We start from the raw sequence: 16550 nt of genomic DNA on the forward strand, positions 1-16550 counted from the left end.
TTTGCAGGTATTAGTCAAGTCCATGCCACGTTGTGTTGCGGGCTCGCGGGGACCCTACACGATATTAGGTTCAAATGGCTCTGAGCACGATGGGACTTAACTTCTGAGGTCATCAGTCCCCTAGAACTTAGAACTACTTAAACCTAACTAACCTAAGGACATCATACACATCCATGCCCGAGGCAGGATTCGAACCTGCGACCGTAGCGACATGATATTACGCAGATGTACCATTTTCTTTGGCTCTTCAGTGTATATACCCCTCGTGAATGGGTTCACTGAATGCAGTGGAAGATATGGATGATTGGCACAATAACGCTCTGCTGAGCTATTCGCGCAATGACGGTGTCGACATCACAGTGCTTTGCACCTGTAGAAGATTGTTGCATTACTCTGTGTTCTGTGTTGTATGTTTTGGTTATGGCATGTGACAGGTTTCTTCATTGTTGTGAAGATATTTTCACAGACAAAATGGTGACTGCGGTAACAAACTGAATAAATCATAATTACGTTATTACTCTGTGACGAGGCGCTGAGGAGCCTCCGTCATTTATACGCAAATACTCAGAAGTTATACCTGAACAACCTCTGAAAGTTTGTCCCTGGAGTTCTGGTGCACCCTGTAGATGTAGATGGACCCAACAATATCAGTACACACACTCAAGAACGATACAAAAGGCCCTGCAGAGGTCGGCCACTTTCCAAACCATGTACGCATGTAATGAACCCATGCTACCATGTTTCATGCCTTCCGGGTCCAATGGCAGCGTTTTCGCGCCCATGCCTATCTCTGTGCCCTGTGTAGAGAGCTCTGTGAGGATTACAGACATTATATCCGGAGCCGCGCCTCATCTGTAAGTCCCTTATACACATCCTCAAGTCTTATCTGCACATATATCAAAATACCACCATTTTCGCCCGCTCGGCGTGCTCGAATTCTTACGGTAGGCTTGCTCCTGGGCTGAACTTTCGTCTGCTGAAGTCTTGCCACGCAATTTCCAATGCACACACTAAGAAAGTAGAGATAGTCACATTTTATTACAACGTAGTCTGTCATACTTTTCACTCGTTCCCTGGATTATAACTTTCTATCGTTAATTACTGAAATGGATTTAGTGAAATTCTTTGCCAAATATTTCCTCAGCATTGGGAATTCTGATTAGCCTTTTTAAAAGCTGTCGTCACATGTCACATATTGTTAAACATTAGTCATTTGTTTGTTTATCAAATGTACGTTAATTCACCATATGTTAAACAAGAGGGGTTGGGGAAAAAAACAGGGAAACTTCAAAACCACAACACGTTCCACGCCTAATACGTTGTAAGAAAACCGTACGCATTCAAAGCCGCTTCCAGTCGTCTCGAAATGGATTAAAAAATTGGCTCTGAGCACTATGGGACTTCACTGCTGAGGCCATCAGTCCCCTAGAACTTAGAACTACTTAAACCTAACTAACCTAAGGACATCAGCCCGCCCGATTGGCCGTGCGGGCGGGAAGGAGCGGCTGGTCCCCGGCACGAATCCGCCCGGCGGATGTGTCGAGGTCCGGTGAACCGGCCAGTCTAAGGATGGTTTTTAGGCGGTTTTCCATCTGCCTCGGCGAATGCGGGCTGGATCCCATTATACCGCCTCAGTTACACTATGTCGGCGATTGCTGCGCAAACAAGTTCTCCACGTACGCGTACACTACCATTACTCTACCACGCAAACATAGTGGTTACACTCGTCTGGTCTGAGACGTTCCCTGGGGGGTCCACCGGGGTCCGAACCGCACAATAGCCCTGGGTTCGGTGTGGGGCGGCGGATGGGTGAAGTGGACTGCAGTAGTCGTCGTGGGGTTGTGGACCACTCCGGCTGCGGCGGGGACGGAGCCTCTCCATCGTTTCTAGGTCCCCGGTTAACATAAAATACAATACAATAAGACCTAAGGACATCACACACATCCATGCCCAAGACAGGATTCGAACCTGCGACCGTAGCGGTCGCGCGGTTCCAGACTGTAGCGCCTAGAACCGCTCTGCCATTCCTTCCCGCAAAATAGTGGCAGGTTCAGGTAATGACGACGGAGGTGGACAGCCACACGCAAACTTCTCTCCAAAGTAGATCACAAAGGTCCAATAATACTTAGGTCAGCTGACAGGTGGTCTGACGAGATGTGACCATTCATCCTGGTCATCCCAAAGTCGGTCCTGGACGATGAGAGGTTTGTGAACAGGGAATACAGCATCACCATCGCAGAACAAACATTGTACCGTGGGATGGACTTGATGATTCTTGCGGAGTAACCACGGTGCCCATGGAATATCACAATATGACTGGCAAAATCATTAGTGAATCATTCACTTCTGGGACGTAATCTCTGTCAAAAGTTTTAACAGTGTGAAACAAGACTCATCCGACCAAATGACATTCTTCCACAGCTCCGTACTCCACGTTTTATGCCTTCGGCACCACGTTTTCCTGTTACGGGCACGTGCATCACTGACGAGTCGCTTTGGAATTCAAACTCGCCCTGCAATTCCCTGCTTCTGGAGCTTCCTTTTTGTTCCAAGAATGAGATTTTCACTCTGCAGCGGAGTGTGCGCTGATATGAAACTTCCTGGCAGTGTGGCGGACCGAGACTCGAACTCGGGACCTTTGCCTTCCGCGGGAAAGTGCTCTACCAACTGAGCTACCCAAGCACGACTCACGACCCGTCCTCACAGCTTTACTTCTGCCAGTATCTCGTCTCCTACCTTCCAAACTTTACAGAAGCTCTCCTGCGAACCCTGCAGCTCAGCCCGCGAAAGGCAAAGGTCCCGAGTTCGAGTCTCGGTCCGGCACACAGTTTTAATCTGCCAGGAAGTTGCTTTTTGTTGTTAAGGTGCCGGCAAAGTTCGCGAGAGCGACATTTAGTTCTATAGTGATGTTCGCAACAACAACTGTCGTTCTCTTATTTCTCATCATAATCCTCTCAATGATTGTCTGCCACGATCACTCAAAACACACTTTTGTCCTCTCTCTGGCTTAGCAAATGATGTTTTTTCGGTTTACTCGTATGCGGGATAAATCTTTAAACACTGAACATTTCAGCAGCCACGGTTACTGAAGCACCCACCATACGAGCACAAACAATTAGCTCCGACGATGCACTCACAAATACACAGAACACTTTTCTGAGCGCGAATGACACTTGCACCCAATTGAGGACATGGCACATGTGACGACAGTGTTCAGCTATAACAGAACAACCTGCACCATTTGCATTTATGTTCAAGCATGCGTTTCTCGCCGTGTTTCCACATTTTTGTCCAGCCCCGGTATTTTAATATGCTACAATTCTCAATGTAATGAAGCCGGCCGGTGTGGCCGTGCGGTTCTAGGCGCTTAAGTCTGGAACCGCAGCGGGCGCAGGTTCGAATCCTGCCTCGGGCATGGATGTGTGTGATGTCCTTAGGTTAGTTAGGTTTAAGTAGTTCTACGTTCTAGGGGACTGATGACCACAGAGTTTAAGTCCCATAGTGCTCAGAGCCATTTGAACCTCAATGTAATAAGCCCGGCATTGTGGACATTTCCATTATATTTAGAAGAAAACGATTAATTCACTGATGTCTACCAAATATTATTTATGTCACACGTTATACACAAACAAGTTTCAGAAAATGAAGCGAAGATTTCAATGGATGGAGTGTCTTACACCATCCTTCACATAGGTTTGAGGCACCTTTCGTTAATTACGTGACATCTGTTAACGCACGAAAAACAGGAATGTCTCACACGTAAGGTGCCTGCTGGCACGAAGGAACAAAGATGTACATGTAACTATGCGCAGAACCAGGAAGAAGGGCATGTCGCCATCTTTAGACCTAGAGAATATCAAAAATGCTTCAAAAATCTCGAGGCTACATCGTATTCAAAGCAATATAGTGGCACTCCTGCCGGAATGGGTAGTAATAGTAACTTCAACACTAATTAATTGTAGAACGCTTGTAATGGAAATGGACGATAATCGTAATATTGACATTGTACTTAAGCTTTTCACCACAAGGTAATTGTTACTGCGGATATCCGAACATAAACCTCCGGATATCCGCATCGGCACAGGTTGTTAATCGCAAAGTAAATACAGGTATTAGTGGGCGTGTGCTGCCCATTTTCGGCGTTGTTTGGCTTACTAAAGACGTACAGCTTTCTGTGCCGTTGCAGCAATGTCTTTTTGCTAGGTACTGCCCACTGCATGCAATGTTCGCTCGGAAACTAGTTGAGATAGACAGCACCAATCCTGTCAAGTTTGAAACCGATTTTCATTGACAAGGTGTGTTACTCGTTTCAGGTTCTAGCCAGTTAAGATCTTTTCAGGATCACTTCTGCCGTGTTGCATCGCTGGGAGTGGCACACTATTCCTTGTACACACGTTGGACAGATACACCAACCAGTTGGCCAACTTGATTCACGCTGTGGTCACGGGCGCGGCTGAACTCATTAACCCCTCCACATTGCTCTGCTGATTCCATACAACCGACTGGCTACTCCACTGTAATGGCTAACGTAAGCGGTGAGGGGTCACGTGACCGTCTGCTGCCAGATCTACACTTTCCATAGCGCACTAAAGTGATTAGTTTCTTCTTTTAATGGGGTGATTAATAATTTGTGTGGTGAGCTCACCTGCAGATTTAGTCTCGTTAAAAACATAATGAAGAAGGAAGCTGACAGAGTATGTAAATAGATGGAGACATATTTGGGATGAGTAGTGTTCAGATCTTCGTTCTGCCCCATGATTTAAGTTTTCTCGTTTTCTGTGCATCCATTCAGGTGAATGTCGTGATGTTTGCTTACTTGAAAGGTCACAAACTGGTTCTGATGTCTTCACCAATCATTCTGAACTGACCTAGGATGCCACCGCTAATGACCTCTGTGTCAGTGGGATTATATACCCTAACCTCCTATCATGGCATGCTCGATTAATATGACTACGTTCAGTCTACAGCCAACATCTAAACTGTGCTATGATGTTACCTTTCTCCTCCTTTGCGGGATGCAAATCCAGCAGGGTATGCTTAAAAGGCACTGTCGAGCATGGAAATGTACGAAAAGTGAAAGGGCAGGTACAAACTTAAGGACAATCTGTGAGGTGTAGGTCGATCTCTCAGAGGCTGAGAAAAGCGTTTCCTATGAAATGTGGAGGGAGGGGGTTAGGGGAGGGAAGGAGAGTGCTAGGGAGGGACGGAGGGAATATGGACAGAGAGGAGAAAGAAAAGAAAAAAGAAAAAAAGGGAATGAATGAAGTAAGTAAGGAAGGAGGGTGGGAGGGAGGGAGGAAAGGAAGGATTTCCACGTCTCACCGACATCTCTTAACTGCTAACTCTTGACACTGTGTCCGCTTCCGTAGCGAGTTGTCAGCGTAGCTGACTGCCATGCTGAGGATCCTGGTTGGATTCCCGTTACTGCCAGGGGGTGCACTAAGCCTCGTGATTCCAGTTGAGGAGCTATTAGATTCTGTAGTAGTGGCTCCCGGTCACGAAAACTGACAACGGCCGAGACGAAGATGTGCGGACCCCACGCTCCTCCGTGTAAATGATGCCATTAGCAGAGGAAAACACGGCTATTGGTCGTTACCAATGGGCCTCCTACTACCGTGCAAATATGTGGTAAACTATTTATTTCAGGAAACGAATGAAAATTATTGATCTCTTGACATCACAGCAATGACTCCGAAATTATTCGCAGTGTACTAAAGATTTCTGTTGTTGCGCGCCACGCCTTTCAGTCGGCGTAAGGATGGAATCTAGACGTAATTTCTGTGCAAGCCTTACCCTCAGTTTTGGGTAATTTTGAAATTATTTGTGTGTATCGGTGTGACTGTTAATTATTTTACAGTGTTTGTCAGTAAATGCACCGAATAGCATCGTGGAATTTGAAGCAGATTAGCTACCTGCAGTTCCAGTTATAGCCACACAGACAGCCTGCTCGCATTTTCGACTCGTAGCTAGACTGAGAAACTGTTATGGGTGTTTAGTACCACAGAGGGATCTTGCATCATGTCGGGGGCAGCGGCCTGGCACTGACGTGAAACGATTTAGGAGACACGTGAAAAGGTCAAATTAAGATAAGAGCCCTGCGCCTCCAGCATGAGAGTCCTGTGTCTTTCATTAGTGAGATATGGAGTAGTCCAGACACCGCTGTCATTACGTTTTTTTGCAGGATATGAGTGACGCAGCTACCGAGACAAAAATAAATAAAATCTTCGAAATTTGACAAGAACTCGTATTTCAAGACACTTACCTTACGTTTCGCTGATAACGAGTCATTTTGCGAAGCTTGTGAGTCATTTCGGCAGAACGGCCCTGTTATAAAAATTGTATGAACCCAAGTTGCCGCAAATGCTACCATCAAACTTCGCCTCTACGGAAGTCAATTTGAAAACCGGCGGCAAGAAAAAGTAAAGATAGTGGGTGTGTGTGAGCTGTGTGTTTCGACGGCTCGCTGTGTCGATTCCCGGCCGCTATTAAAGTTTGGCGCGCTTTTCCAGCCCGACGCGCTGGAAGTTCTTTAATAACGCAGCGGCCACTTGCTCGCTCTTAATAAACTCCGTAGCCTCACTAATGGCCTCATTGTGGACAGACTTTAGGGGGCCGCCGGCGCATCCCTTACGCCCACGTCCGCGTCACCACTACTTCCGCCTCACTTTTTCCAATTTAGCTTTAGCAGCTTGATTTACACCTGTGATAACGTTTCTTTGTTCAGTTTCTAAGCCCGCTAATTGTGACATTTTTCCATCTCGAATTTGTTTTCTTATTTTTATGAGATGGATGGTTGATACTCACCATATAGCGGAGATTCTGAGTCGCAGATAGGCACAACAAAACGACTGTCACAAAATAAGCTCTCTGTCAACAAGGCCTTTGTCAAAAATAGACGACAGACAGCAGACACACTCACGTAAGCGCAACAAATTATAAAAATGCGGCGTTTATAATGTGTGCACGATGCAGAGAAAATTAGTGCTTCTCCTGTTTTTACGATGAATATCACACTACCACGTGATCATCAACTATAAAATTGTAAACGTATCTAATTTTATATCCGAAGTTTTCTTGCACGTTGAACAGCCCCTTCCTGAATAGTTATTTGCAATCCCAAATTTTTCTTTGCCTTCCCTTTTCGTACATTTCATGAAAATGTTAATAAACACTATATTTTAGCAATTTTTCGGTTTCTATGAGCTTCAGATGTGTTCAGAATGAACCGAACGTTTGAAATAGCGTGCCAACCAACAGAGAGAGAGCACTGCGGCTGCTGAGCGCACCTAGCCCTAAGAACAACACGTGTGTGTGAAATTCTGCTACAAACTAGGCAAAAATTTCATAGACACATTTAAAATGCTTAGCCAAGCATACTGGGAGGACTGTACGAGTCGTACGCAGTGCTACGAGTGGTTTAAACGTTTTCAAAAGTGCAGAATGTTGGTCTGTGACGATTCCAAATCTGGACGTCCTTCCACGTCAACAGATGATGGCCATGTGGATAGCGTTCGTGCTGTGATTCACGGAAATCGTCGTTTAACTGTTCGGGAAGTTGCAGCGTAGCATCATACCATCAAATTTTGAGTAAAAAACTTGAGATGCGCCGTGGCACTGCAAAATTCGTACCGTGTTTGTTGACTGAAGTTCAGAAACAGACCTGTGTTGAAAGGTACGGGGAACTGCTTGCCGCTGTTGATAACAATGAAAACTTTCTTAAGAACATCATAACAGGCTATGATGCTGAAACGAACATGCAGCCGTCGCAGTGCGTGGGCAAAGGGTCACTTCGTCAAAAAAAAAATTGTTCAAATGGCTCTGAGCACTATGGGAGTCAACTTCTGAGGTCATTAGTCCCCTAGAACTTAGAACTAGTTAAACCTAACTAATCTAAGGACAGCACACACATCCATGCCCGAGGCAGGATTCGAACCTGCGACCGTAGCGGTCTTGCGGTTCCAGACTGCAGTGCCTAGAACCGCTCGGCCACTACGGCCGGCCACTTCGTTCAAAAAAAAAAACACGCACGAGTCGATCAAAGATCAAGGTGCTGATGGTTGTGTTTTTTGACTTCAAAGGCGACCTCCATCATGAATTTGTGCCACGTGGTAAACATGAAAGTCTACCAGGGAATCCCAGTGGGTTTGAGGGATGCTGTGCGCAGGAAGAGGCCTGAATTGTGGGAAAACCAGAGTAGGATGTTGCATCATGACAATACGCCAGCTCACACGTCACTCCTTGTCTGCAGCTATCTAGCAATAATCCATATTCCCGTTGTGCCCCATCCACCGTATTCTCTGGACCTAGCCCCAGCAAACTTTTTCCTGTTTCCCAAACTGAGGGGTTGGGGTTGATTTGGGGGAAAACGCCAAACTGCGCGGTCATCGGTCTCATCGGATTAGGGAAGGAAGTCGGCCATGCCCTTTCAAATGAACCATCCCGGTATTTGCTTGAAGCGATTTAGGGAAATCACGGGAAACCTAAATCAGGATGGCCGGACGAGGGATTGAACCGTCGTCCTCCCGAATGCGATTCCAGTGTGCTAAACACTGCGCCACCTCGGTCGGTCCCAAACTGAAAAACACGCTGAAAGGACGTCGTTTTCAAACCATAGAGGAGACACGGGACAATGCGACGAGAAACCTGCGCGCCATCCCACAAATGTGTTCCAGGAGGCGTTCCAAAACTGGGAGAAACGGTGGAAACGCTGTATTGCCAGTAGATGGGACTATTCTGAAGGGGTAGAGTTTAAAATGTACAATAGGCAACAAAATTGACACAGCAAAAGTTAGGTTCCTTTTTGAACACATCTCGTAAGTAACGTGGAAGCTAAAAATAAGAAAAAGAATGTTTCGTCGTAAGGACTCGACGCCATGACCTCCAGATCACCTTTTCAGTACTGTCTCCACTACGCCAGCAGCTCCCTGGAAACTACACCTACGTAAATGGCTCATGCCGATCCTGGTCCTCGCCGAAAATGCTATCTTTTGTAAATGCGCAGCCATCTGGACCTCCGATTCCTGTCACTTTCATTTCTGGCCAAGCCCCGCATATACCAGAAATCTGGGCGAAATCGGTGATGAGTATGCGCGGGAGGCTTGAACATCAAACAGATTGTTACCAAATTCTTCTGCAAAACATCAGACAAACATTTTTATATTTCCGTTGTAGCCATCACACTGGAAAGCAGAGGCGGTGGCAAGGGTATTTCGCCTGTTTCATACATCTTGCTCACCAGATGGTAGAGTTTTGTCAGGACTGGCTCTCCCAAGGCCGTCAGTAGTTCTAATGGAATGTTGTCTACTCCCGGGGCCTTGTTTCGACTCGTGTCTTTCAGTGCTCTGTCAAACTCTTCACGCAGTATCTTATCTCCCATTTCGTCTTCATCTACATCATCTTCCATTTCCATAATATTGTCCTCAAGTACATCGCCCTTGTATAAACCATCTATATACTCCTTCCACCTTTCCGCCTTCCCTTCTTTGCTTATAAGTAACATTTTTGATAATGTCTTGACGACTTATCTGTTTAAATCCATAGATTATGAAACAGAGGACAATCCTATGGTCTCTGACGAAGATGATAATCAGATGTTTGATCAAGAAACAACTGAGTAAGCTACCATGTATTCCAGAATTTAACGGAGCAAGTTGCCTGAAGAATACAGTGGTCTTCAGATTCCACAATTACTAGGACTGCTTTTCAGATTATTGATCAATAAGAGGCCTTAGAGAGTAACTCTATGAGTGATTTAACAGAAAATTGCTGTTGCACATCAGTAATCAAATCAGTCTCAACTCTTCGCAAGAGCCTAGCAAGCAGTTACGACTGAATGTAGAGGAATACTTCGGAACAAAAATCTACATGGTCTTTGATGAAACTTCCAAGGTGTGACACATCATAACAACTCTCGATAGCTATATTTCGATAAGAAACGATTTATCAAAAAAGTGACATTTATTTGACTTAAAAAAACATTTAAACGCAAAATTTATCAAGTATGGGGCCACAGGCTACTGCCCCTGTTACTTTATCAATAGGATAATAATCACACATTGAAGAGTTTATGAATTAATTTGCTCAGCCTCAATGAAGATTTTCTTGGGGCGTTTAGCAAAAGCAAATTTTAATTTCAGTGGGGAAACAGTCGTCAGTAGAAAGAAGTCTGTTATAGAAGCACATTAATCCCGCACGTAAGAGTGCACAGCTGAGACATCATCTCTTGGCATCTCATTTCGCGCCGATCATGGCGCTGCTGCTGTCTCGAGCTACGTTTCTCCAACATCTATATTTACACTCTTCAGATCTCTGAGAAGTGCGTGGCCGAGCGTATTTTCTATTGTACAATACATTAACGTTTCTTCCTGTCCCATTCGCGGATGGAACGTGGGAAGAATGACTGCTTCCCCATGGTGTTAGCCTCATTTTATGCCGGCCGTAGTGGCCGAGCGGTTCTAGGCGCTACAGTCCGGAACCGCGCGACCGCTACGGTCGCAGGCTCGAATCCTGTCTCGGGCATGGAAGTGTGTGATGTCGTTAGGTTAGTTAGGTCTAAGCAGTTAGGTTTAAGTCGTCAGAACCATTTGGACCTCATTTTATCTGCACTACCTCAATAGGACACACAGGTAAGGGGCTGAATGATATTATGCTGACATTCACACTACTATTTTTTATCACGCACGCGGTATTCTCTATTAGTCGGGCCTAATGTGAGTCCCATCCCCTTGAGCAATATTAAAGTATTGCCAAGACGTGTTTATACGCAATCTCTTTAGAAGACAAACTGCAGGTTCCCAGTATTCTAGCAACGAATCGTAGCCTGCCATTTGTTTTACATACACCTAAGCCTAAGATAAAGATGCAATTCACATCTCTAGGCAATATGACTCTTTAAATATTCGCGTGACTTTATGGATTCTAGTTGTGACTCATTAATCTGGTAGTTAAAGGCTACAGCGCTTTTAAATTCAGCGAAGTGCGCAACTTTAAGATTCTCTACGTTAGGATCAAGTTGCCTGTCTTTGCATTAGGCAGATATTTTGTCGAATTTCTTAATAGACAACTTTGTCAAATACATTATGCAACCAAAACTATCCGCTAAATTATTAAGTATAATATGAACAGCAGTTGCACTATTACACTCCCGTGGGGATACACTTCAATGTCTGTCGGTAACTCTCGATCCAGGACAGAGTGCTGCCTGGCAGGAAATTTCCGATCCAGTCGACAACCTGGTTAGATATCCCGTACGAATGTACATCACCTCACGAAAAAAAGTCTAGCATCCAGAAGACACGGTCAGATGTCGATGCAATTTCGTACACGTACACACCATCGGCGGGTATGTAAATGATTACAGAGTTACTATTCTCTGTGAAAGGTTGAACGGCCACCAGAGAGCGCCAGAGCTGTTCGTGTTTAGTGTTGTTGCCAAAACTGGTAGGGTGTATATGGGGCGTCAACACCATCAGATGTTGAGCAATCATTGTGGAGAAAACGGAGATGGCGACTTGTATGTGACAGCGTTACCAGCACCTGACAGAGTTTAAAAGCGGGCTCCTCGTAGATCTCCATTTGGCCGGCTGATCGAATGCTGCAATATCCAGTTTCGTAGGGCATTACAATGGTCCGATGTTAGACTGCATGGGAACGTGAGGGCAAGCATACTCATCGTCCAGGTTCCAGTCGAACACGTATGACCAAAACAAGGGACGATCGCTATGTTGCGCAGCAAGCACATTGTAACCGATTCACATTTGCGCCTGCCATCCGAGACCAAGTAATGAACTTCCTGCAACATTCTGTGTCATCTCGCAGCATTAGTCGAAAACTAAGAGCAGCCACACTATGGAATTCCGCCCATGCATGGACAGCCGTTAATAATACAGAAACGGCTGTATTCGGATTTATGTGGTGATGGTGAAACGTGGATTGCTGACGAATGACGTCGCGTTGTGTTTATCCATAAACTGCAGTTCTGCACTTCCCCAGTTGATCATCGTCAGCAGGCATGCAGGCGACCTGAGGACAGATCCTATTCTTTCTATGTTTTGCAGAGTCAGAACAGTGTTACTACTGCAGTCATCGTGTAGGAAGGCATCGGTTATGAGTTCGGGTCACGGATGGTGGTGATTGAGGACGGCACCTCGCGGACATCTTGCATCCTCGAGTGTTACCTCTCATGTGACAACACAGTGGTGCCATTTTCAAGACGACATGCTCGTCCACACGCGGCACGTGTATCGAATAATGTCTGCGTGACGTTGAGGTATTCCCGCGGTCAGAAAATCCCCGATAGCATGTGTGTGGTACCAGCTCGAATGTCAAATAGGTCCGAGAGCGAGTATCCAGGATGTCAAGGACCAGTTACAACGGTTGTTGGCCAGCTTGCCTCAACAGAGGAACAGATTCTTTACGACAACTTTGGCAACCGATTTAGTGCATCCATCCGTGCCATGGGGGGGGGGGAGGGGGGGGGGGTGCGCTGCATCTTACTGAGAAGTGGGATCAAACTGCTAAGTTCTTTGTAAATTTGACTCGATTTTGCAAATCACTGAAATAACATCACATATCCTTTCAACCCCTTGGGTTACATTTCGTTTCCTCGTCCCCTTCTGTATGCTTCTTTTTTTGTCAGGCAGTGTATTTTCCTTAGAAGGCCTCTATTTGGTACTGAATTAATGGCTTATAGAATGTCTAAAAGTAATCCGACAGGATAGCCGAGAGCGCTAACGCCCTGCTTCCTGGACTCGGGTAGGCGCGCCGGTCCCGGATCGAATCCGCCCGGCGGATTAACGACGAGGGCCGATGTGCTGGCCATCCTGGATGTAGTGTTTAGGCGGTTTTCCACATCCCGCTATGTGAATACCGGGCTGGTCCTCACGTTCCGCCTCAGTTACACGACTCGCCGACATCTGAACACGTACGCACTATTCCATGAATTACACTAGACACAGACCGCTAGGGTACACTAATTCCGTCCCGGGGTGTTACAGGGTGGCGGCAGGAAGGGCATCTGGCCACCCCTTCATACTAACCTTGCCAAATCCGTTCCTGACAATGCCGACGCTGCGTCAGTGATGGGCATGGCACCAACAGTGAAAGAAAGAAAGAAAGAAAGAAATAAAGAAAGAAAGAAAGAAAGAAAGAAAGTAAGAAAGTCTAAAAGTAACGAATTAATCAGGTTTCCTCTACCGATAACATCGAGAATACCATGTGTGAATAGTGCAAGTTTAGCTTCGCTTGATCGGTGTTTTCTGAATCCGTTTGTATTTCCGTTCTGAAGGGTATTTTATTCCATGTAGGTCGATCCGTTTAAACTCAATTCCGCCGCGCGGTCTAGAGCGGCCTGTCACGGTTCGCGTGGCTTCCCCCGTCGAAGGTTCGAGTCCTCCCTTGGGCATGGGTGTGTGTTGACCTTAGCGTAAGTTAGTTTAATTTAGATTAAATAGTGTGTAAGTATAGGGACTGATACCTCAGCAGTTTGGTCCCACAGGCGCTTACCACAAATCTCCAAAATTTCCAAACACAATTCTGTTGCGATCTCGTATTCTGGTAAAAATAGAAAGTTGTGTAGAACGGTAGTTATTTGGGTTAGATCACTTCCTTTTTGTAGATGATTGCGACGTGTGGTCTGCGGCCATCAGGAACGTAAGAGCTGGTTTTTGACACACACTACTTCCTCTTGGCTTCTGGGAAACACTCCCTTGAAGGTCAAAATGTCTGAGTATCGAGTTACTTTAAATATATATTGAGTTTACGCGCGAATGCTTTTGAAACGTGCCGCAATTCCTCTGAGTGGTCTCCCTACAGTGTTAAAACGCTTCAGATGTGTTAATACACTTCAAATAGCCGCGCGTACTTTCGGCTTCCATTGTCCAAATTAAACTCTGTTGGGCTCTGGCTAAGTTCGTCACCTGCCTAAATCTTGTGTGGGCGGAAAGGCTGTAGGTGACCGCCGAACCGAGGCTTCACATCTCCGCGAAGCTTACATTTTGTCCAGGCGAGGCCGAGTAGGCCTTGCTCTATTTCTCCCTCTAAGGAAACATCACTCCGTAAGGCGGACAGGCACACGGCCACGTTCTTCTTCAGCAAGCCTCAGTAGGTACAGCTAAGATCCTGGCAGTTATAACATACGATCACCACTATCAAAAACTGGAATATCGCAACAGTTGTAGCTAAACAAATAAATATGTAACATACAGGATGGTCCATTGATCGTGACCGGGCCAAATATCTCACGAAAAAAGCGTCAAACGAAAAAACTACAAAGAACAAAACTCGTCTTGCTTGAAGGTGGAAACCAGATGGCGCTATGGTTGCCCCACTAGATGGCGCTGCCATAGGTCAAACGGATATCAACTGCGTTTTTTTAAACAGGAATCCCCATTTTTTATTACATATTCGTGTAGTGCGTAAAAAAAATATGAATGTTTCAGTTGGACCACTTTTTTCGCTTTGTGATAGATGGCGCTGTAATAGTCACAAACATATGACTCACAATTTTAGACGAACAGTTGGTAACAGGTAGGTTTCTTTCATGCTGTTACAACGCGATTACCTGTAAATACCACATTAATGCAATACATGCTCAAAATGATGTCAGTCAACCTCAATGCATTTGGCAATACGTGTAACGACATTCCTCTCAACAGCGAGTAGTTCGCCTTCCGTAATGTTCGCACATGCATTGACAATGCGCTGACGCATGTTGTCAGGCGTTGTCGGTGGATCACGATAGCAAATATCCTTCAACTTTACTCACAGAAAGAAATCCGGTGAACGTGCGGGCCATGGTATGGTACGAACAATCCACCTGTCATGGAATATGCAATTCAATAGCGCTTCAACCGCTCACGGGCTATGTGCCGGACATTCATCATGTTGGAAGTACATCGCCATTCTGTCATGTAGTGAAACATCTTGTAGTTACATCGGTAGACCATTACGTAGGAAATCAGCATACATTGCACAATTTAGTGTGCCATCGATAAAATGGGGACCAATTATCCTTCTTCCCATAATGCCGCACAATAATTAACCCGCCAAGGTCGCTGATGTTCAACTTGTCGCAGCCATCGTGGATTTTCCGTTGCCCAATAGTGCATATTATGCCGGTTTACGTTACCGCTGTTGGTGAATGACGCTTCGTCGCTAAATAGAACGCGTGCAAAAAGTCTGTCATCGTCCAGCAATTTCTCTTGTGCCCAGTGGCAGAACTGTACACGGCGTTCAAAGTCGTCGCCATGGAATTCCTGGTGCATAGAAATTTGGTAAGGGTGCAATCGATGTTGATGTAGCATTCACAACACCGACGTTTTTGAGATTTCCGAGTCTCGCGCAACTTGTCTGCTACTAATGTGCGGATTAGCCGCGATAGCAGCTAAAACACCTACTTTGGCATCACCATTTGTTGCATGTCGTGGTTGACGTTTCACATGTGGCTGAGCACTTCCTGTTTCCTTAAATAACGTAACTATCCGGCGAACGGTCCGGACACTTGGATGATGTCGTCCAGGATACCGAGCAGCATACATAGCACACGCCCGTTGGGCGTTTTGATCACAATAGCCGTACATCAACACGATATCGACCTTTTCCGCAATTTGTAAACGGTCCATTTTAACACGGGTAATGTACCACGAAGCAAATACCGTCTGCACTGGCGAAATGTTACGTGATACCACGTACTTATACGTTTGTGACTATTACAGCGCCATCTATCGCAAAGAGAAAAAAAGTGGTCCAATTCATATTTATTTACGTACTACACGAATATGTGATAACAATGGTGGTTCCTATTTAAAAAAAACGCAGTTGATATCCGTTTGACCTATGGCAGCGCCATCTAGAGGGCCAACCATAGCGCCATCTGGTTCCCCCTTAAAGCTAGATGAGGTTCGTTCTTTGCAGTTTTTTCGTTTGATGCTTATTTCGTGAGAGATTTTGCCCGCTCACTGTCAATGGGCCACCCTGTATACCTCGAATGAAGCATTACTTGTCAAGTCATAATTTAATATGAATTAAGACTCAAGCTGGGACCCGTCATAAGCGAACGGTGGGTGCCTTACTGATGAAGAGTATAACAAACGGCTGTTAACCTTAGTTTGTTACTGGTCTCCTTTACTCAGAGCTATGTTGGTGATTAGTTTTTCGTAGGTCTACAACACTGAAATAGTACCTTTTTTGTGTAGCTTCTTATCTTTCACAGTAGCGAAACTTGATTATTGATTGCCGGTAAAAGTCCATTGCCTAAGAGTGATGTTAGTATCTTTGGGTCCGTCAGAACCGACAGTAGCATGTAGGTAAGTACTGTTTGGTTCCACAGAACCCAGCGTAGCAACGGTGGCATTATTTCTCATAACACAGTTACGGTATTGATACACATTCCAAACACTGAATCGCCGGCCGCTGTGGCCGAGCGGTTCTAGGCGCTTCAGTTCGGAACCGCGCTGCTGCTCCGGTCGCAGGTCCGAATCTTGCCTCGGGCATGGATGTGTGTGATGTCCTTAGGTTAGTTAAGTTTAAGTAGTTATACACTCCTGGAAATT

At 45.6% G+C, this 16550-nt stretch overlaps 1 protein-coding gene across 2 annotated transcripts in view; it reads right to left on the bottom strand.

Moving 5' to 3' along the window:
- The window catches only part of LOC126299298 (tyrosine-protein phosphatase 99A), a 476034-nt gene that overhangs the window by 234710 nt on the left and 224774 nt on the right, over positions 1–16550 (bottom strand). The window lies entirely within an intron of this gene.

Source organism: Schistocerca gregaria, chromosome X (assembly GCF_023897955.1).
Source record: "Schistocerca gregaria isolate iqSchGreg1 chromosome X, iqSchGreg1.2, whole genome shotgun sequence".
Lineage (NCBI taxonomy): Eukaryota > Metazoa > Arthropoda > Insecta > Orthoptera > Acrididae > Schistocerca > Schistocerca gregaria.